The sequence below is a fragment of the Bubalus bubalis genome, chromosome 1 (genome assembly GCF_019923935.1).
Source record: "Bubalus bubalis isolate 160015118507 breed Murrah chromosome 1, NDDB_SH_1, whole genome shotgun sequence".
NCBI classification, from domain to species: domain Eukaryota; kingdom Metazoa; phylum Chordata; class Mammalia; order Artiodactyla; family Bovidae; genus Bubalus; species Bubalus bubalis.
The window spans coordinates 113,818,629-113,840,890 of NC_059157.1; the positions used below are offsets into that span (position 1 = coordinate 113,818,629).

General features: G+C 44.7%; 1 protein-coding gene and 1 long non-coding RNA gene across 17 annotated transcripts in view; both read left to right on the plus strand.

The window, feature by feature from the left end:
- The window catches only part of KALRN (kalirin RhoGEF kinase), a 705,208-nt gene that overhangs the window by 13,505 nt on the left and 669,441 nt on the right, over positions 1-22,262 (plus strand). The gene's annotated exons all lie outside the window — the stretch shown is intronic.
- On the plus strand, positions 9,743-10,993 carry LOC123331266. The gene is made up of 2 exons (XR_006547884.1): positions 9,743-9,971; positions 10,838-10,993. It is a non-coding gene; the product is annotated as an uncharacterized LOC123331266 (long non-coding RNA).

The window sequence follows — 22,262 nt, forward strand, 5'->3', positions numbered from 1 at the left end:
TGGGAGTAACTGGGTTGAAAGGATAGAGGACCAACATTGTCTTGATTGATGCACTCTGGTTGAGGACAGGAGCTGGGTTTTGCCGGGCAGATAATGCTGTTCGCTTTGGGTGTGGAAAATTCAGGTTAATTGAGGAGCATACAGGTGGAATCAGTTTGTGGGAGAAATGGGACTCCAGACAGGGGCACAGGCAGGAGATTAGGGCTGGTCTTGGAAGCCTTCTGCATCGAGGCTTGCTGCAGCTGAGGCTTGTGAATGCATCAGCTCTCAGAGGGAGGGGGTGGAGGGAAGAGGAGAGGGCTAAAGTTAGAATTTGGGGGAGAAACCCTTGTATAGAAAGTGGCAGCAAAGGAGACTTGATCCTAGAGACCCCAGGGAGTCAGCGTGGGTTCTGATGTGATGACAGGCTGCAGACAGGTTGAACAAGAGGAATGCCAGGTAAGTGTCACTGGATGTGATAAAAAGAAGGCCACTGTGAGCTCTTGGGAGCACAGTATTAGAAGAGGCATTCCGGGGTAGGCATTTGGGGTGGGTAGGAGTTTACTGGTGAAAGCAAAAAGAATTTGGGTGCTAGTCAGACAGGATATTAGCATCAAGAAAAAGAGTTTTCATTTTTTTTGTTGGAGAGTCAGAACAGCGTTAGATGTGGAAGGGAGGGAGCTTCTGGGCAGGAAGAACTGAAGATGCTAGATTGATTGAGTTAGATATCTGAAGAGATGAGACAGAGGAGGTTCCCTAGTAAAAGTAAAATCTTGGCTTTGGTGAACTGAGGAGAAACGTCTTTCTTTAGGACTCAAAGGAAAAACAATCAGAGGATAAATTTAATGAAATTGATGTGGAAATATATATTTCTGTTGAGCTTTGGTCTTGTGAGTCAAGACATTTTTAATTGGATTGTTTGCTATTACTTGGACTTCGGTCAGCCTCACACTCAACTCTGTCTTTCCAAGTCCCTAAACTAGCTTCTCCTCTTGTCTTCTTTATTGCTATTACTGGTATTTTCCCTTTCCTAGGGTTGATATTTAACACCTTGTCTCTGAGGAGTCTCTCTTCTAACTATCTCTGTTGAATTATCTTTCATAGTGAGCCCATGCTCTTCATTCTCAGGGCTTCTGCCCTATGCCAGGAGACCCATTATGGTGCCATGGACTCTTTCAGTAGCCTTTATTCTTGCCCGTTGGAATTGGCTCTCTCACCCCCACTCCAAATTGGCGTCTGTGACAGATTGCACTTCCTAAAGTAGGTTGCAGTACTTCCATCACACCTGGTTTATGAACCTACAGTGACCCTCTACAGTCTTTAGGGTCAAGTTTGTCTTTCATACCTCAGCTTTAGCCAGGCTGCTCTTCTCAGTGTCCAAGGGCAGTTTGACTCATGTTTCCTCACCCCTGCTCTACAAATGCAACTCATTCTTCAAAACTTGAGCACCACATTCTTCTGGAAGCTTTCACAGCCCACAAGAGCAACTCTTCCCCCCGGAATTCCTACAACACTCACTTGTCTATACTCATTTTCTCACTTCATCAGAGGTATTATATTGTTTTTAGCCTTTTCGCGTAATTAAATGATTTGTTCTTTAAAAGATCTTTTAAAAAGTTTATGAGTCACCAAAACCAAACCAAAACAAGCCATCTCCCTCTGATATAGGTAAAGCAAACACAGCAAAATATAAGCAGTTGCTGAATCTAAGGTGGTGATATATTGGTGTTTATTGACTACTCTTTCAATTTTTCTCTCAAATAAAAACCCCATGCCACCTAGAGAACTGGACATTGTAAGGTCCAGATCATAGACAAGGGACATTTTGGAATAACATCCTATGTTGGTGTGCAGTTTTTTGGGTAAATATCATCATCCTGTCTCTGCATAGTCAGGCACCCGCAAGGGGTGGAGTCTCTTAGCTTCTGAGTGCTCTTCTGCAGCAAAGAAAAACATCCCTTTTTGATGTTGTGTTTGCTGCAGAATGTAAACATGATGCTTAATTTAATATTTACCATTCCTTCTTGATTCTCCTTCACTTCCACCCATCATGATTTGGGCTTTTGATCATGCCATTTCTCAAGAACTTCTGATGGAGTATTGAGAGGACTTTGTTGCTCTGAAAAGGGAATGTTGTTAATATTTTTAATATTGTATTTATATTGGTTATTTCTACTTTAATATATTTTAGGACATATAACATCTATGCACACTTCCATAAGATTTGGGAGGCTTTGCTTTATCCTTGTGCCAGCAATCATCAATAACTCAATTATTGGTACATTCTATCCAGTTGTATTTGATAATCCCTTGGGGTATGGAAGAAATGTTGGAATAAACTGAAGCTGCAGAAAGAAATTAGTTGAGAAGCGAAACAAATCTTCCCAATTGTCAATGTCAGTAAAACACCAGAATAGGTGAACTAGAGGTCCTTTTTAGCTGTTGAAGAATGAACGCTTTTACTTTTCCAGTTCTTTCTGGTTCTGGAACTTGGTAGTTCACTTTTGGAGGTAGGCAGTAGGGTTTAGTTTAGTGGCTCTCAAATGGAGGCAGTTTTGTCCTCCAAGAAATATTTGACGGTGTCTGGAGACGTTTTTTGGTTGCCATAACTCAGGGAGGGGGTGGCAACTGGAATTTTTGGGTAGAAGTCTAGAATACTGCTGAACATCTTATAATGCATAGGACAATAAAAAATTCTCCAGCTTCCAATTGTCAGTGGTGCTAAGGCCAAGAAGCTAGATGATCATGGGTTTTGGATCAGAGAGGCTCAGCACTAATCAGGGGTGGAATATTGAATAAATTAAATAATCTATGTCATCCTCAGTCTTCTGCAAAATGGGACCAAGAATGCTTATTTCACAGGTTGAGAGAATTAAATAGGAAAAACATGTAAATAGCATCTGGTGGTTTCTGACCCACATTAGGAACACAAGAAATCCTAGGTGTCCTTAGCTGTTGTTTTCATTATTAAGTGAATGTGATGGCACAGAGGCTGAGGGACTCTCCTGAAGGGGGACCACGCAGGGCCTTTGACATGAAGTGAAGGGGTGCTGGAGAGGCATCACAGTGGTGTGCAGGAGCCTGGGTGGAATCAGAAGGCTAGAGTCTGGGCCTTGGCTCTTTTTCTTTCATTCATTTCATCATTTGTTTGACAAATATTTATCGAGCGCCTAGTGCAGCCATGTGCTGTGCTCTGGGAGTGTATAAAATCATTGCAAGAAAGAATATAGAGCAGGAAGGAAAATGGATATAATTATAATACCCCCCTCAGGGAGCACTTGAAGTTAAGGGATGGGAAAGGGAGAAAAAGCCTGTGAAAGAGGCTGAGAAGGTCAGCTAAGAGAGAAGGAGGTGAACCCTCCCCATTGCTCTCTACTTATCTGGATGACTTGGGCGAGCGAGTAGCACCTAGAGTGTAAGATGAGGATGATGCCTGCCCCCACTCCAGTTCCCTTATAGGGTTGTTGAAAGACTCAAATAAGGCACTGTATGTGAAAGGTCTTTATAAGTTGTACAATTCTCTCCAAATTTATGTAGGTAGTTCTTTCCAAATTGAACATTGTATTACCCTAAGTACCCCTTCTGGCAAGTATTCTTTTATTAAACTTGACCTCCACGGGACCTTTTCCAATCCTTCTCAGTTTGGTTTCCCATGGGAACTGGATGGGGCACCCTCCTTGCAACAAATCAAGGCACTTCTTCTCCTCCACCAAAGTATAAAAATGCCAGTCCCTCAGGCCTTGGGCCACATGGCCCCATACCATCTAGAGAAGCCCAGCAAGAATGGGGGTCTTGCTTCCACTGAGCCTCAGGTGGGTGCAGTGAAGCAGTCTGTTCCTGCTCCTGCTCTGTCTGCATGCTGTTCAGACTCCTCCTGCCACTCCTTTGAGTGTGAATGACTGGCAGCAGAATAACTAGGAAATGATTGACAGCCACAGGGCTGTTGGATCAATAGAGCTACTTGAAATTGTGTCTGCTGTTGAGTGAGGGAACAGAGAGAATTAGCTGGGAGGACAGAGGAATTATTACAAAGAAGTAAAGAAGAAACCGTTGGAGAATTAGCTTCATCTCCTCCCCTTCTGTCCCATGGCTTTATTAGAAGAGAGCTGGATATTAGCTAGAAAACACAGATATGAGGGATAAACAAGTGAAAAGTGGCAAATGAACCGTGTCCTCGAGGAAGTAGTTACTTCTTGAGATTTGAAGGATGGGTAGACTTTAGATGGAGAAGACAGTGTTCAAACTGTTAAAAAAAAGGTGCAACCATCCATGGCATATCTGGGGACAGTCAGTGGTCTAGTTTATATGACTCAGAGGATTCAGGTGGAGGATCAGTGGGAGAGCAAAGTTAGAAGGGGATGGGGATCAAGTTGATTGATTGCTTCATTTATTAAACATTTACTGGACTCTTAGATAACCACGGGCTTTGAGTGACAGGCCAAAGAGTATGGTCTTTCTTCAGTTTGCTTTCAGGAACCACTGCAAGTTTCTGACTGGGGTGCTGATGTCATCAGGAAGATAAATCTGGCTGCCCTGCAGAGGGTCAGTTGCAACAGGGGAGGAACTGGTAGCCACAGCTGGACTGGGAGACCACTGTGAAAGGTTAGGAGGGTCTGAACTTGAGATGGCAGAGTTGAAATGGGGAGGCAGGGTGGCTATGAGGAAACTTATGGAGGTAATGTCTATAGGACTTGGTAACTTGGATGTAGAGGTGTTAAGGAAGAGGCAGGTCTCAAAGATGACTTCAAAGCTTAGTTGGGTAACGGGGAGGATGGAAGTACCCTAAATGAAAATCAGGAGTTCGGGAAGAGGAGGAGCAGCTGTGGGGAGGCAGAGGAGAGGGAGGATTTGGGAACTTTCTTTAGGACATGTTGCTTTTCAGGTGTCAGTGAAATAGCTTAGGGAGGTGTTGATTCAGTAGGCGGATAGCGGAGGGAGTCTGGAGCTTTGGAGGGAGGCCAGAGACGGAAATATAGATTTGGGAGATATCCGTAAGAAGTTGTGGCTGGAGCTATCAGAATAGATGAGATAATAAATGAAAAGTGTATACAGACTTAAGGGCAGAGGGCCAAGGACAGAGCTGTAGACCCAAGTGAAAGGCTGGAGGAGAACCAGGAAAGAGCAGGGCTTGGAAACAGTCCGGCCATCAACAGGATCTAGTGCTGCAGAGAGGCTGAGGGAGAGGGGACTGAACAAACCTTCTGGGTTCTGGAAACTGGGAGATCACTGGTAACCTTTGAAATAACATTCACTTGTGTATGGGAGGTGGAATTCAAATTTCAAGGGGAATAGGGAGTTGAGTGGATGGGGAGGAAGTGGTGGGAGTGCATATAGATGACTCTTTGGAAAAGTTTGGCTGTGAAGGGAAGGTTAAAAATAATAAAGTAGTTGGAGATGGGTAGCAGAGTTGAGGGGAGGCTTTTTTTAGGTAGAGAAGATCTGTGAATACCTAGGAGTGGGGAGGAGGGGGAAGGCAGGCTTGGGGAAGGGAATGAATATTTGGAAAAGAGGAGCAGTTGAAGGAAGAAGATCCTGGATGAGCACGTTGGGGTGGATCTCCAGGGTAGCTGGGGGTGAGCCTCGGGCCAGAGGAGGAGACTGGGGGAAGGCAGACCTCAGTCAAGCAGCCAGCTGGCCAGCAGCTCAGATGAGGGCATCATGTGCTTGGTCAATAACCCCAACAGAGAGAGCATCACCTGGCTTGGGGGATCAGGGGCTTGTGGTCCTGTGCTTGGGGTGGATAGTGCAAGCTGAGGGCAGCTGTGAAGTGGGTGAGCTGGGTTGGCGTGGCTCTAAAAGGTTCCTTGGGCAGAGAAGTTAGAAAGAGAGGTCCCAAAATAGCAATCCTTTTAGAAGTACTTGTGGCTTTCTTCTGCAGGTTGAGGTGGGATCTGCTCCAGGCTCTAGAGGGGTCTGTAGAATCACTTCCTACAGAGTGTGAGTCAGAAAGGGAAGTTGTCGGGGGAGTGGGGAGTGGGGGGGGTGGTCGGGGGGTGGTGGTGGAGAATGAATGAGGAGAGGACAGAAGAGGAGGAATCAGGCAAGAAGTTATTGGGGCAGCTTCCTGAGGAGGGCTCATTCCTGGCCATCAGGTGCTCTCTCTGTCAGGGACTGACCTGTTCTGAATTTTCCGTTTCCTTAATGCCTCTGCTGCTGAGTCGCTTCAGTCGTGTCCGACTCTGCACGACCCCATAGACGGCAGCCCACCAGGCTCCCCCATCCCTAGGATTCTCCAGGCAAGAGTACTGGAGTGGGTTGCCATTTCCTTCTCCAGTGCATGAAAGTGAAAAGTGAAAGTGAAATCGCTCAGTCGTGTCCGACTCAGCGACCCCATGGACTGCAGCCTACCAGGTTCCTCCGCCCATGCGATTTTCCAGGCAAGAGTACTGGAGTGGGTCGCCATTGCCTTCTCAGGCTCTCAAACAAAGAGGAAGCAGACAGGGGTCATGGAGGAGCCTCTTGCCCATTCTCCATGAAGAGGAACGCTTCACACCAGAGGACAATGCCAGGGAGCACACCCATTCCTTTGGCCCCAAAGCCCTCCTTTCAGCTCTCATTTGGAGGCAGACCCAAGAACTGTCGTTTAGAGAGGCGTGTTATGTGGCCCTCTAGGGGACGGAGTAGGAATCCAGGGGATCCTGTGGATCCTATTACCAAAAGGTGGGCTCTGGGGTACTGGGTTTCTATTCCCTGGAGTAGGAGGAGGTGGAAATTTCCTTAGGTGTGGCTCAGTTTCAGAATCAGAGTCTTAGAACAGGAACTTACTGTGTGTCTTGTACAGGGTACAGCCTTCCTGAGATTCAGTTTCCTTATGTGTAAAATGGGTAAAAAATAAACAAACCTTACCTATCAGGATCACTTGATTTTGTAGCTATAGATTGTGATAGTTATCTTCATATTGTAATTAGTAATAGAAATGGGATCATACTTCTGGTAATAGAATATGACTATATATAATAGAATATGACCATATATATTACTAGTAAGACTATATTGCATATAATATCATATTACTGGTTAGAATTTCCAAATTATGCTGCAGTCGCTTCTTCCTCTCCCTTCCCCTCCCCTGTGATACCCTCCCATCTTTGCTCCCTCCTTTCCCGTCTCCTTCTCCCCTTCCCTCCTTCTCTCCTTTCCTTCCTTCTTTCCACATAGGTAGGGACGTGATTTTTAAGCTTGCAGTTAGTTATTCCAGGGCATGGCAGGCAGGGACTGGGAATGTGGCTATACTCTTGCCCTGCAGCCCAGGGACAATGGGCATCTATGGGGTATGGGGGTGGGGAAGCACAGTGTTCAGTTGGCAGCTGGACAGTGGACCTAGAGAGAGACCCAGGAGAATGGCAGATGGTAAATTGGATGTGACAAAAGGGGGCTAGGGGGAGGGGTCTGGGGCTCCTGGGGGATTCCTGTCTCTGACTTGTTAACTCTCCTGGAAAGGAGATTGTGGGAAGAGGGGGGAGTATCTTCAGGAGCAGTTAAGGGGAAAGATTGGCAGGACTCCATGTTGGGTCTATGGCCATGGAAAGACAGAGTGCCATTGGGAGTGATGTCACAGCTTCCATTTGTAGTGTGGATGCAAAATGTTGTCTCTGTACCCCAGGCCATTGGCACATAATGGGCTCAAATATTTGGATATAAAGAGAATGCTTAAGCAGTGATTGGAATGGTATAATTTTCTAGTCATTCTTCATGATCCTAGCCATTGCATTTTGACAGCTAAATATCATGATTACTTTTGATGAGAACTGGACGGGGACTGATCAGTTTCAGCAAACACTAGATTTCAGTGAGTGGATCTTTTCATTCATTCTTGCATTCATTCATATTCAAGTGTCAAACACCAGCCATGAACCTAATTAAGTGCCAGGCTGAGGCCATACCAGCAAGTTAGAAATCATCTTTCTGACATGGAGGGTGACTGTCTGGTGGAGTTGCCTGACACATAAACAAAGGATCGCATGCTGTACACTGAGAACAGAGAGGAAGGATCAACAGCCTCATCTGCATGGCTGTGGGGAGGATTCATGGAACAGGGGATGCTTATTCTGAAATAGCTGAAGAGATGGTAAAAATGAAGATAGACCACTGTTGAAGAGGTTTGCTAATAAAAGTAAGGAAAATAATGCAATGGTAACTGAAGGGGCATTTAGGGAGTACTGGTTGTCTTGTTTCTTGGTCATAGGTATGGTGTGATCTGTTTGTGAGCTTTCAGTGAGTTATAGACTTATATATGGAATTTTATGCATGCAAATTGTACTTCAGTAAGTTTTTTAAAAAGTTATCAGGTTCGGTGAAATTTTGTTTGTTTGCTTTAAAGAGAGAGAAAAATCTTTCAGTGTTTGAGAAAAAAATCACGGGAGGAAATAGTGGTAGACACTGAAGGTGATAGAAAGTGGTATGTGTGTGGATAGGGTATCAGAGTGGGCACTACCTTCTTCAGAAGTCAGGAAAGGATGAGGTTCCCAGGCAAAGAGGTTATCTCCGGGATGGAGGGACACCTCTTCCTCTGTGGCTGTGGGGAAAAGACCAGGAGGTTTTCAGGTCAGATGTTTAGGTCAGATGGTAAAGTCCTTATTAAGCTATTAAGAAGACTGACTTCATTGTTCTCTGTGAATGGAATCCAAGATCCTCTGAAGGACTGCGGGGTGCTGAGATCCCGTAAAGAGAGGAGATGGATTGGATCCATTCTCTGGAGAATGGGGGAGAATTGCTTTAAAGAATGATCTGTCCAGTTGAATTCAGAGTGAGCTAGGTGTGCAGACTCCTGCATCTCGCTCAGCCCTGGAGCCTCTAGAGTAGAGGTGAAAACAGGGGATTCTTGAGTCCTTATCTGGTGACTTGGATGAGATGTCCAAGGTGGAGGTGAGCTGTACACTAGACTTGTTTGGACATTAGTTTCTTTCCAGAACTTTACTCAACATCGATGACTCCAAGACGTTTTGGAAGCCCCACCTTGGAAAATTGTCATGTCTGGTTTCCCCAAGTAGGCTCTACCTTTTGCTTTGGACTTGTCTGTCTTCTTCTCACCATTAACATAGTGCCTTGCATATACTTGCTTGATTAGTATTTGTTGGCTTGAATTTTTTTCTTTTTATAAGAGCTATTTATTGGTGTGCAGGTCATTTGGGAGTTTTATAATGAAACATTGTGCTAAGGAAATGAATCTGTTTTGTGTAGACAGGCAATTCTACCTTAAACAACAAGACCTATGAAATCAATATTTATTGTAAAATATAGCAAACATTTGTTGTTTATCCTGGATTAATTAGAGGGGATCTTTTATTGCTTGCTTACAAATATCCCATAGGCACTGGAAAACTAACGAAGCACCCTTCTTTTGCAAAAATACACATTGTTGTTGTCATTCAGTTGCTCAGTCATGTCCAGCTCTTTGTGACTCCATGGACTACAGCACCCCAGGCTTCCCTGTCCTTCACCATCTCCCGGAGCTTGCTCAAATTCATATCCATTGACTCGGTGATGCCATCCAACCATCTCATCCTCTGTTGTCCCCTTCTCCTCCTGCCCTCAATCTTTCCCAGCATGAGGGTCTTTTCTAGTGAGGCAGCTCTTCATATCAGGTAGCCAAAGTATTGGAGCTTCAGTATCAGTCTTTCCAATGAACATTCAGGGTTGATTTCCTTTAGGATTGACTGGTTTGATCTCCTTGCAGTCCAGGGGATTCTCAAGAGTCTTCTCCAACACCACAGTTCAAAAGCTCAGCCTTCTTTATGGTCCAACTCACATCCATACGTGACTACTGGAAAAACCGTAGCTTTGACTATATGGACCTTTGTCAGCAAAGCAGCATCTCTGCTTTTTAAAATGCTGTCTAAGTTGATCATAGCTTTTCTTCCAAGGAGCAACCCTCTTTTAATTTCATATCCACATAGGGAAGTTCAAACATTCAAATGGATCAACTAAACAATATTGACTGAGTGTCTACGATGTGCCCAGTATTATGCCAGGTACTAAAGGAGTTACTAAAGGTGAGTAACAAATGGTCCTTGTCTCTGAAGAGTTTATAGTCCTTTGGGGTTAGGAGAAGATTGATACAGGGAAAAATGGCTCATTGGTAGCCAATTAGAAAGGGAATTTCACTCATTTGTTGATTCATTTCATATGTGTTTATTGTCTATAAGTTAAAAGATAATTTAAGTAGGTGGTAAACAAGGTTTTGTTTAGAGAGATTTGGTTTCCAATATACTTTCATAGAGCATTTATTTAGACATTTAGACTTTTTCCTAAATGAAGCCATTTCCCTGTTAGTTTAAATGTATGATATATCAGTATACATGTATCTATTGAGCAAAGTGAGACATTCATAAGCTAATACTCTTTATATGGGGTAATGAAAGAAAACAGAGGATGTGTCCCTTGTCTGGAGGAGTAAAGGCATTGATACTGTTGTAAGAAATAGTCACACAAAAGGAAAGTACAGGATGGTTTCAGGATGTTTAAAAGTGAATGCTCTTTCTCCCTCCTTTCCCCTGATGATAAGATAAATTCGACTGACATAGGTACCTGTTACACATGCAAGTATGTATTTATCACAAATGCGTAGCTTTCTTTCATATTTTGACAAAAAAGAGAATTATGCTATCCCTTTTATTCTGCAATTTGTTTTTATCACTTTGTAATTGTGGACATTTTTCCATGTCAGTGCATATGTTCTACCTCATTTGTTTGGAGAGTTGTGTCACATTCTGTTGTGTGGATATGCCCCATTTTGTTTAACCATTCTCTTAATGGTGGACATTTATAACCCATCTTTTCTGAGGACGAGTGTTTGTTCTGGAACATTATTTGGTCCAAAGAGTAGCAAGAGCATCACCCATTATTTAATCTCTTTCAGAGGTGACGGCAGGACAACCACAGGATCAGGATGCTTCGTCTGCTTTTATTCTCAGGAAGGAGGGAGAGCAGCCAGTCCTGTTCTCTGGAGGCTAACTTTCTGTGCAGTGTTCACTGACGCTTTTATTAATGACATTTAAATAAATGGTAGAGGCCATTCTTGGCTTCTTTTGCTGTATGCCTTTAAGTGACTTAGGAGCCAGATTTGCAGTCACAATTAGCCAAAAAAAAAGGCCACATGTGTTTTGTGGGTTTGAGTGAAAGTTAATTCCAATACCACAGGTATGGAAGTGCTTTAGGTTGTGTGTGCAAAAGCCATAGTTTGTGTTTGGCTAGAAGAATCCAAGGATGTGATTCAGGAGACCTCGGTTTCCAATTCTACCCGCAACTAATTATCCCTGTGACTTCGCCAAGCCAGTTAAAATGTCTGTTTTTACAGATGGGACCTGTCTTTCCTCATCTGAAGAGAGAGGTAAACATACTTGCCCTGCCATACATCATAGGAGCATATGAGATAAAGCGAGATAACAGAAGGAAAATACTCTGGACAAATGAAATTGCTGAGTCAATGAAAAGGGGTTTTTTCTGCTGCCTTTCTCTGGGGTCTCCCTTGGTTTTGAGTGTGGTTGAAAGCTGAGCCAGGGGACTTGGATGGCAGTGACAGCTGTACCTCCTGAGGACTGTACATTTTTTCACGTCTGGTAGGGAATTGGCTGCACCAGGGCTGGAGTGAAACGTTTCATGATGTGTTCCATTTGCTTTTGGAAAAGAGACATGTGTGTCTGAGTGGAAGAGTGGCTCATCTAACTGCCCAGAATGACTGGGCTTTTCTCTGACGGGTGACACTGCAGCTCAGTTGCACATTCCTTATCACCCAAATGTGCACAGAAAATGTAGCTTTAAAATTTCCTAATGTGCAGCTGATCTCCCCCCACCTCAACTTGGCTAGTTTGTAGTATGTCATGTGTTTTTAGACGACTGTTTCTTACAGGTTAATTTCCCATTCACTTGGGTTTTCTCCTATTTTCCCACTTCTCTTGATCTGGGTCTGTAGAGGTGCCCCTGTGAACTTGTGATAGTGGCGGGGGTAGGGGGAGAGGGGTACTTGGAGTCATGGTATGATGGTTGGATTCCCCTGGTCTTTGCCTCATAGGGGCGGGACTGGTCTGATCTGATCCCTGTACTTGTGTTTTCTTGCTGGGATATTGTCTGATATTGCTACCAAGCAGTAGCAATCATGTCCTGACTGTTTGTGGGGTCAAAGTCCCTGTGCATGGCAGCCTCCTAGTCCCGACCCCAGGGCTCTGCCTGCTCAGGTCACTGGCTCTCTGAGCATCTCTGAGTTCCATCATCAGGGAATGAAGAAATATGCAGATCCCCAGCTCACTCAGTGCCAGCTGTGAAAAGTCAGAACCTCTATGCCTGGCTTGTCTAACTATATACCCACTAGGCCAGTGCTGTTTCTTGCCATCACACCATGTGGATCAGGGTACGGGACTGAATGACAGCTGTTATCCTAGAGGCCTGCAGCCACTTCAGGAGTGGCCTGAGGGTTCTCAGGTGCCTTCACACCTGTTGAGGTGTTATATTCTAAAGCTGCCTCCTTCACCCCCAAACTCTGGTTGGGCCTTGAAGTGGCATATGGGAGGAAGCTGAGACCCTGGTGTCTGATCTCCTAGACTGGATTTTTGGCACATTCCCCTGATACTTGAGGAAAAGGGCTTCCTCTCCTTCTCTTGTAGCAAGGATCTCCCTAATGTGACATCTTGAGTACTATTTACCTCTGTTTTAAAGTGATCTCCATGGTCAGGTCCACGCATTTTGGATCTTGATGTGTTGATTCCCACAAGAATGTGTCGAGAATTCAAGCTGAACACTAAAAAAAGTCCTACCCAGGATGTCAACAGCTAAATGTGAACACTTTCTCTATGCCTGCTGCTACAACTGTCCTGAACTTCCCTGAGGCAAGTAGATGCTTCTGATAGAGTAGGGAGGAGGTTAAATACACATAAGGACATGCAAAAGAGAAAAAGACATTGTATTTTGAACAGTGTTACCCTAGTTAAAATAATAGTTTTGGGGGAAAAAGGTTTAGAAAAGGGGCTTAATTCTGAGACTGTCTTCACTGGGATTCTGTCTACATACATGTATGTGTGTATGTGCCCATAAGCATGTGAACGAGGCATTGTTGATTCTCCCAGCAAGCAGTTAGTGAGCACTTCTTACATCCCGTGCACTGTGGTCCAGAGGGGAGTATCGAACAGTCTCTATCTTCAAGGGGCTCCCAGCTTTAGGAGGGTGATGGATTACTCACAGAGCTGCTCTGCTGATGCCTGCATTTCTGTCTGGTGTGTATGACTAACATTTGAATTAGGGGCCTCTAATGGGTCTGGATTCCCTCTTACCTTGCTAGGATCTGCTTTCTAAGTCTCTTCAGCCTCCTAAAATGACAAGTTACAGTCAGTTTTGCTTTTTCCAAATAAAGCTAATTCCTTTAACATCACCCTAGGTTTTCATGAATGTGTATTCTATAGAAATAAGATTAACTGAAATACATCATAAATAGGTAGAAAAATGAAGTCCAGATTGGGACTGTTGCTCTGAGTCTTTTGCCATGGAGTTGTTTATTGGCTGTTTTCTTTAACCAAAACTCTTCTGCTTCTTTTAACATAGGAAGACTTCAGTGTTTTATGTACTGTTCTTGGCTCCAGGGCTCTGGGGCTTGAGTAGCCCTAGTAGCTATGAGCATTATTTTTCATTTGACCAGGGTGAATGAGAACTCTATTCCTGGTAAAGGTGGCAGAAACTGGGAGAATGGCAAACAAGACATTTCAGGAAAAACTAACAAAACAGGCAAATGGTGGTGTCAGGTGTTTAGGTTTAAGTGGAAAGAGTGATGGGCTGGGCATCCAGAGCCCAGCGTTGTGATTGATGAAGGTGGTAAATTCCTTTCCCTTTCTGAGACTGATGTGGGAGGTTAGTGAGGTAGTCTCAAAAGCATCTTCCATCTTAAACATTCTAAGCTAACTAGACCATAGTAAAGCCAGCAGGGATGGAAACCAGGAGGTAAGTAGTCTCAGGACCTTTATACCCTGGTTCCCTGAAGGTTTTCCATCCTTCTGAGGCCTTTTGTCTGAGCATCTCTAGACTGCTTGGTCAGACCCCTGATGCCAGAACTCACAGGTGACCCCACATCCTTGCTTGGTGATCAAGGGTTCTAATTCCCCTGAGAATCAACTGATGGTCAGCAGTAACTTAAAACTGTTTTGGTCTTTAGAACCTTTTGAAAGAGGAGCCCTGTTTCTGGGACTTCTGGGTCTGTGTTGAAAAGCCTACACTTCTCAGTCTGTTCCTTTGGACCCCAAGTCTGTCATTAGGGATGCGTATGAGCACCCTTGAGAATGCCCTTACCAGGGATCCCTCAGAGCTGCTCTGCCAGCTCTCTCAAGGCACGAGGAGGACTGACTTAATGATATTCCTGCCAGCTCATGTCCTTGAACTTTTCCTTTGAGTCACCTAGAGAAGACGGTGAAAGCAATCCAAAGTTTTCATTTCCCCAGGGCATGTGCAAACCCAGCCCAACCACATCATCTCAAGAGGAGGCACTGGGTAATTGAACTACTGTCTTGGCTTTCTTCTACATTTCTTCTTCCCAGAACTCCATCTTCTTTCCCTCACATTCTTTAGACTGTCAGATAACTCACATTTTGATAGAGGGAAACATTAGAGGTTTTTTTTTTTAAGTACATTGAAACATCCCAAGTATATGATATGACTACACTAGCGGAATTCAGGGACATAAACAAGAGCATGGTGAAGCCTATTTTGACAGATGTGGTGGTGGTGGTGGTCATAGAGTAGGAGAGGCTTGAATGCATTTGGAAGATGCTCTCATTATCCAGAGTTGACAGGGTAGGGAGGGAATTCCTGGCAAAGGCAGAGGGTTTTGTGGGATCATGGGGAATTAGAGGTGGTGGGTGCTTTCACCAAGGCTGCCACCTCAGGAATCACACTGGAATCATAGGAACATTTCACAAGCTTCTCTAACTTTCTACTTTAAAGAGGTTTAACACTGCTGTATTCTTCAATCTCTTAAAACATTTTGAATACAGAAAATAAACAGAGTGATGGAAGCCTGGACAGTTATACACCCAGATGCGTTTCCCCATAAGGATGGTGCGTGTACCTGCCTCTGTGTATATATGTGCCACGTGCATGTGTGTGTGTTACTCATGCTTTGGATACAAATGTGTGTGCTTCCTCCATCATACTTGGTTCTTGACACAGTATCATTTTTCAGCATTAAAATTCCCATCACCTCCCAGAAGTACTCCCTTTAGGATCCATTTCTGCTTGGCTCAGTGTGTGCAAACATTCCAGTGGGATTGATTGCTTGTGTCAAATTAATTTTTTTCCTTCCTAGGGAGAGTGTCTGCCATGTGCAAAATGGGGAAATCTCCAGGCCTCTAGCCAAATGCAAGCTCTGATAGATGAATAAAGTTGGGTTTGGGTCAAGAATTGGTCTAGGGAACCCATAGAGCCTGCACCTGGATGCTTAAGCTACCCTTCCCAGCATGCTTTGCAACTGTTCCTAGGCAACAAGAAAAGGAGACTAGGTATAGATGGCTGCCTATGAGAGGCTTGAGTCTTTTCAGCATCAGCCATGGTAGCATTTCCTCTTCTATGCCCCATCTTCCTGTTACTGCTTTATTTAAAACGTTGCAGAAGCCTCTGGAAGCAAATGGAGAATGTGCTATCATGCTCTGCCCGAGTGTATGCAAGCATCAGAGACCTCTGGGGGTGGTTTTCTTTTCTGCCCCAGTCCTGGTGCTTCCCTGCAGGCTTTGGAGAACCCTCAGAATACCCCTCAGGACTTTCCTAACATGTGGCCCCTAGATTCATGGTGCCAGAGATCTGGCCTTCCACACTGTGCCTGACTGAGTCCAGACACCAGACCAGGGACTTTCAGATTATCTTTCTCACAGTTGGAACCATTGATTTACTGACCTGTGAACAGCAGGCTGGGTTAGAATTTACTGTCCACTGATGAACTAATTAGTTTTTTGTCAGTATGAGCTTTGTGAGTATGTGATAAAGTCTCCCTAAGAATAGATGTGTATTCTTTTCCTATAATATGGAATTCTGGATGTCCTGCTTAGCACTTACTAACTTTAAGATAAACCTCGTGGGTTATGATTATCAGTAGGTCTAGCCAAAGTTTCTCTAGGAGTCTATTGTCTATAGTCTAGTTGACTGTAGCTCTTTAATTAGTGGGGTTATGGCAAATATCTTAGCTCATTCAGTTAACCATTAACCTCAGGACCTTTGGAACTTTAAGAAGGCGGCTAATGAATTCCTCATCCCAAAGGGTAAAAGTGCTAAATTTCTATATTATTTGGTATTACAGTTACTTTTGGGGGAGGGTGGTGGGATGTGAATTTTATTTGCCAAAAGCTTTTGTATAAAGTGGTAACGGAAATGAGTTTTAGCAGTTCCTGACAGACTCCACAGTGCCTCACTTCTAGCAGAGGCACACTCCAGACTTGGTTACACAACTGAGTGCTCTATAATTCTCATTGAATGGGCTTTCAAGGTGGCTCAGTGGTAAAGAATCTGTCTGCAGTACAGGAGAGGCGGGTTCAGTCCTTGGGTCGGGAAGATCCCCTGGAGAAGAAGACGGCAACCCACTCCAGTATTCTTGCCTGGGGAATCCCATGGACAGAGGACCCTGGTGGGCTACAGTCCATGGGGTTGCAAAAGAGTCGGACATGACTGAGTGACTAAACAAAAACAAAAATTCTCATAGAATGTGACTGTAATGTCTGATTTTTGAGCCAGGACCATTGGGCTACTGAAGGGTGCAGTGTTCACCGAAGTCTGCTGCTGTTAGCTAAAACCTTCTTCTGCCCTTTTCCTGATGCTGCTCAGTATGTCTCTTGAATCCAAGAGGAGATCATCTAAGTTATTCCCTTTGCTTTGGCTCAGTTACTAAGCTCTTACAGCCATTCAGTTGTTCTACCTAGTTAGTTTAGTTCTACCTAGTTTTTTTAGAAGACTTAATTTAACTTGTTATGCATAGAGATAATTTTCAGACCTCCCTAACTAGTCCATCTAGCACCACAGTAGGTATTGAATAAGCATGTTTGTGATTTCTCCTTAGGTTTTAACTGTCCTCATGACAAAGACCAAGGCAGATTCCCAGCTACAGTCCTCTCTGACAGACCCATAGCCAAGTGTGTGATCATGTGCTACCTCAGGTGTCCTGGGTCCTAAACTCTAGATTTGGCAGGATCTGACAGCAGGGGTGGCGGCATCAAATCCTACTCTAAACCTCTTTATGGTAGAGCGGAAGGCCAATCCTTTTAGGACTCCGTCAAGCACTCTGGTGGGTATCACTTTTTTTCCACGCTAAGACTTTTCAGTTCTTCTACACTTAAATGGTTCTGCATCCAGGTACACACTCTGTTCATCCCTTCCTGGACCCTCAATGTATGCACTACTGAGGCTTTGTTCTCTGGGACTTTTCCATTTCTGGGTTGTTGAATTCAGTTTGATCTCCCCATACATCAGCTTAAATGGGAGAGTCTTGTGAATTCCTGGAGAGCCTTTGTGGAGGTTAAGAACAAAGGAGGCAATTTATCTCTTTAAGTGTCAGGACTTTTAACCTTCTGTTTTTCATCCTCTACTTCAGGGTCTTTTAACCTTCTGCAGCCCCTTGCCTTGCATGTCATGAGTGTTGTGTGGTTGAGGCTACACTTTCCAGGCACTGCTCAGTCCTTGAAATGAAACTATATATGATTATCTGGTTTCCCAGGTGGCACAGTTGGTAAAGAATCTGCCTGCCAATACAGGAGATACAAGAGACTCAGATTCAGACCCTGGGTTGGGATGATCTCCTGAAGTAGGAAATAGCAATCGGCTCCAGTAGTCTTTCCTGGAAAATTCCATGGACAGAGGAGCCTGGTGGGCTAGAGTCCATGGGGTGACAAAGAGGCAGATGACTGAGCAGACACACATCTTTTTTTTGGGGGGGAGGGGTAGGAGGACTCCCCCAAACTGTGGCTCAGCGGAAGTTGGCCTAGCTTTGGGTGTCAGTAGGAATCTTCACAAGCCTTCCGGCTGGCTTATGGCACAGTGATGACCGCACTGTGGTACAGAGAGGCATGTCCCTGTTTGGGGTAGGGAGAGCTGCGTGTTGCTCTCAGCTCTGTGCTGGCCTGCACTGTGATCTCAGGCAGGACACTCACCTCTCTGAGCTTGAGTTTCTTCACTGGAGACTGAAGGTGCTGAAATGGATGATTGTCATTTTGAAAGTCTAGGGAATGATGTTGAAGCTGAAACTCCAGTACTTTGGCCACCTCATGCGAAGAGCTGACTCATTGGAAAAGACTCTGATGCTGGGAGGGATTGAGGGCAGGAGGAGAAGGGGACGCCAGAGGATGAGATGGCTGGATGGCATCACTGACTTGATGGACTTGAGTCTGAGTGAACTCCGGGAGTTTGTGGTGGACAGGGAGGCCTGGCGTGCTGCAATTCATGGGGTCGCAAAGAGTCGGACACGACTGAGTGACTGAACTGAACTGAACTGAAGGTCTCTTTGAGAATGTTCTTTAAGGGAGGTTTCTCCTCTGCTTATCTTAGCTCTAAGAAAATGCCAGTCCTTTAAAGATTGCCTTGGGAGGGTGCAGTAGGGAGAAAATCCCTTTTTCACATGTGACACAAAAGATTCAGAATAAATTGTCATTGGCTGATATCTGTCCCCAGCCATTAGACATTTAGCAACGACAAACTCCCAATCTTGCCAATCTCTGGGTAAACCGTACATGATAAATTCTGAACCAGTTATAGTATCCTTAGCTCATACTTTTATGAGACCTGCCAAATATTTATACACTCCCAAGAAAGTGCAGTCAACAATTTTGGGATACCAATAATCTATATATAACAACTACTCTTAAAACATGATTTGTTTCCTCTCCTAGTGTGTAAAGAGGATTTTTGAAAGGAGAAAAAATTTTTTTGAATTTTTTCAAAGCCTCCAACTTCTTTAAATTAAATATTTGGCAAATCTTCTTCCCCAGAGAGTTGTGTCTAGGCTGGCCCTGCCAGATCCTTTCCCTCCCTAGTAGAGGGAACGCTGTAACTTCCACTGATTTATCCTTTATCACATGTGGCTTGGTGAAGAGTTGGCTGGGAGGTCATCCTCAGAGTGCTTCTTGCTCCAGAGATCGAGCCTCCAGGACCATGAGTGTGTGCAAGATCAGTCATGTCCAACACTTTGGGACCCAATGGACTGTAGCCCGCCAGGTTCCTCTGTCTGTGGAATTTTCCAGGCAAGAATACTGGAGCAGGTTACCATTTCCTCCTCCAGAAGATCTTCCCGACTCAGACTGAATTCACGTCTCTTGCCTCTCTTGCATAGGCAGGTAGTTCTTTACCAGCTGAGCCACCGGGGAAGCCCTGTATCCCGTTCTTTTTCTTAGGCTGCCCCCATTGCACTCCCTATTCTGCCTGTCTGTCTTCAGATGGTATGGATATTCTGGAAACTGGGCTGAGGATGAGAAACTGGGAAATAACCACTAAGATTAAAGGTCAAGAAATTCTCAAAGTGTATAGACTGACAAGAGAGGGTGGTCAGGTTGGAATGCACCCCCAAGGACAGCAAAGGGCTGGGGACAAGGAAGGTAGGTAACAGCCAAGTAGGTGAAATGGAATAAGGTTAGTCAAGGAGAGTAGGGAAAGACCCACCAGTCTCCAGCGCACCTGCAGGAGCTGAAGGGGCAGCCGGACGGAGGAGAGAGTATGTGCGTTCTCACTGCAGCGGTCCTCATTGATTGAGCGCTCTGGCCCTGGCCCCTGGATGTGCAGGCACCAGCTCTCAAGCAGGAGGAGCCCACTGAGAGCACTTGGCTGGGACATACTTCTTGATGTCATCAGTTCCCATCCCCATACCTCTTTCTGCATCAGGTCAGCCCAGGAGGTTCTGCTGTTTGTGAGGCTCACAAATGTCCCCTCTATTGAATGAGCCTGCTGGTGCCCAGGCTTATTCCCTAAGCCTGGGGTTATGTGATTCAAGCCATCTTACAGTATTAAGAAAGTGAGACACAAGGCATCCAAATTCCCCACAGAACATTATCCTTTAGCCCTGGAGGGTCTTTTATATGTAAATTCCTCCTTCATTTCATGGTAACAGAGCTACCTGTATGTCTTCTGTCTCTTTGGCTGCTGCCACATCTTTGTGTTCCTGAAGTCTTGGGTAAGGTTAACTCATTTCGATAGGTGGGCTGGATATTCTTTCTGGCCACAAATAAAACAGGTTGTGACCTGAAGAGTCCCATTTATCTTCAAGCTTTTATTCTGCCAATATAGAAGTCCTTGATTGCTTTTTGATCCAGACTCTTCTCTCAGGTTTTTTTTTTTTTTCCTTCCCTCTCAAGCTTGAATGTTTTGAAGTTACCCATCTCCCTGTGGTGCCAGAGAGCTTCAGCCTTATCTGTGGCCTGGCTCAGCACTGCAGGCTTCATAACCTTGACCTGCAGTTGGGTTTCTCTGGGAATTCTTCCTGGAATTGTTCCAGCCCAATGAAATCAATGAGCTTTCCTCTGGTATCTGTCTTTGCATCCTTCACCTGTGGATTTAACATCTCCTTCAACCTTTTCCACATTGGACTATCCATCCTCCAGGCTGAAGATGAAAGGGTCTAGATTGACTGTGTTTTATTTTTTAGCATCCACATTTAATTTTGAACTTTGGGGGAATTCCTTGGTGGTCCAGTGGTTGACTGTGCTTCCACTGCAGGGGGCTCAGGTTCAATCACTGGTCATGGAACTAAGATCCTACATCCTGTGCAGCATGGCCAATAAATAAATAAATAAATATTAAACAATTTTTTTGGAACTTTGGTAGTAGCCTCTTCAAACATAATGAGAGAAATGTCCCTGGGTCAGTTGTTGGTGTATACCTGGCTGAGTCTAGCTCTGGTTTCACTGGGTATGTGCACCTCATCATCCTCACCCTTGTCCTCTCCTTTCAGAGACTTTCACTATGTGAAAGAAAGTATAGTGCAGAGGCTCCCAAACTTTCTCGGCTCATGCTTCTGTAACATCTCACTAATTTTTTCATGGCACCCCTAGGCCAAGCAAGGACTTCATAGATCTGTTTATTAAATATTTAGGTCCAAAAAACTTAATAAGTATGTGTCCTAACAATATAGTAGCCATTTGAAAAAGTAATACACATAAATGGAAAGGAAAGTATTTTTTTATTTCATTCTTAAATAGCCATGATTACTCATTACTGAGGTGGATGTCCCTTTTGGGCACTGCACAGCTCAGAACTTGGAATCAGTTTGGATATTACTTTCTTCATTTCCTGTTCTGTATTTATTTTTGTACTGCACTTGGTTTTTTCATAGCAACTGCCCCACATCTAGTTTTGCAAAGATACGATGTCATCAAAAGGAATGGAGTGTAACTTAATGCTGTGATTGAGAACAGTCTTGTGCTAGTTGCTCATGTGGTATCTGACGGGTGTCAAGCAGTGATGTATTTCCTTCAAAAAATTAAATATCCCATGGAGCCCCTATGAATTTGCTATGGTGCCCCAAGGTATCTTGGATACACAGTTTGGGAGCCATGGGGATGATGGTATAAATGTTGGGAAATCTTTTCTGGGGGTGATGTTAATCCTTTTATCTCCTCAACCTCGTTGTCATTCTCTAGGTTGCCAGATATCATCTCCTGGGAATTCCTTTGCTTCTAGGTGGCCTTGGTTCTCAGGGCCTCTTCTTTTCCATTCTCCATTAGCATTGCTGACCATTCTTGAGGCTGATTGGTACCTATCTTAGCAGGGATTCCTTTCACAAGAAGGGCTGGGTCTTGCTCCCTCAGTGTGAGCTGAGGGTGAGGTGAAAATAGCACCAAGCAGGTGAGTTGGGGTGGGGCTGGAGGCTGAGGGCCGGGACCAGGTACATAATTTGCAAGCCAAGGTGCAAAATGAAAATTCGAAGTCTCTTGTTCAAAAACGGAAAAAGTGCTATTGTAGTTGCTAAAATATAAAGCCTTTCCTTTCTCCCATGGTGTCTCTCTTCACCTGTCATGATGTTTTAAATTTCTATTTAATGATGTGCTCCCTTAGCACGGGATACTCAGGGGGCCATTCAGACCCTTACTGGAGCCGGGACCCCTCTGCTGTAACTTGGTGCATGTGGCCTCTGGACTGCGGGGATCCCCCTTCTGCCAGCTGCGGGACTGACCCTTGGCCAGGGGCAGAGAAGTTGGGCCAGGCGTCTCCCCTTCCCATGGGCCCACTGCTTCAACCCAGAGCGGACGGGCCACCACCAAGAGTAGTGAAAGCACAGGGGCATGCTGGCTACCTGGACTGCAGCTAGAAGAGAGGCTTGCTCCTTCCAGTCGCCCTCTGAGCTT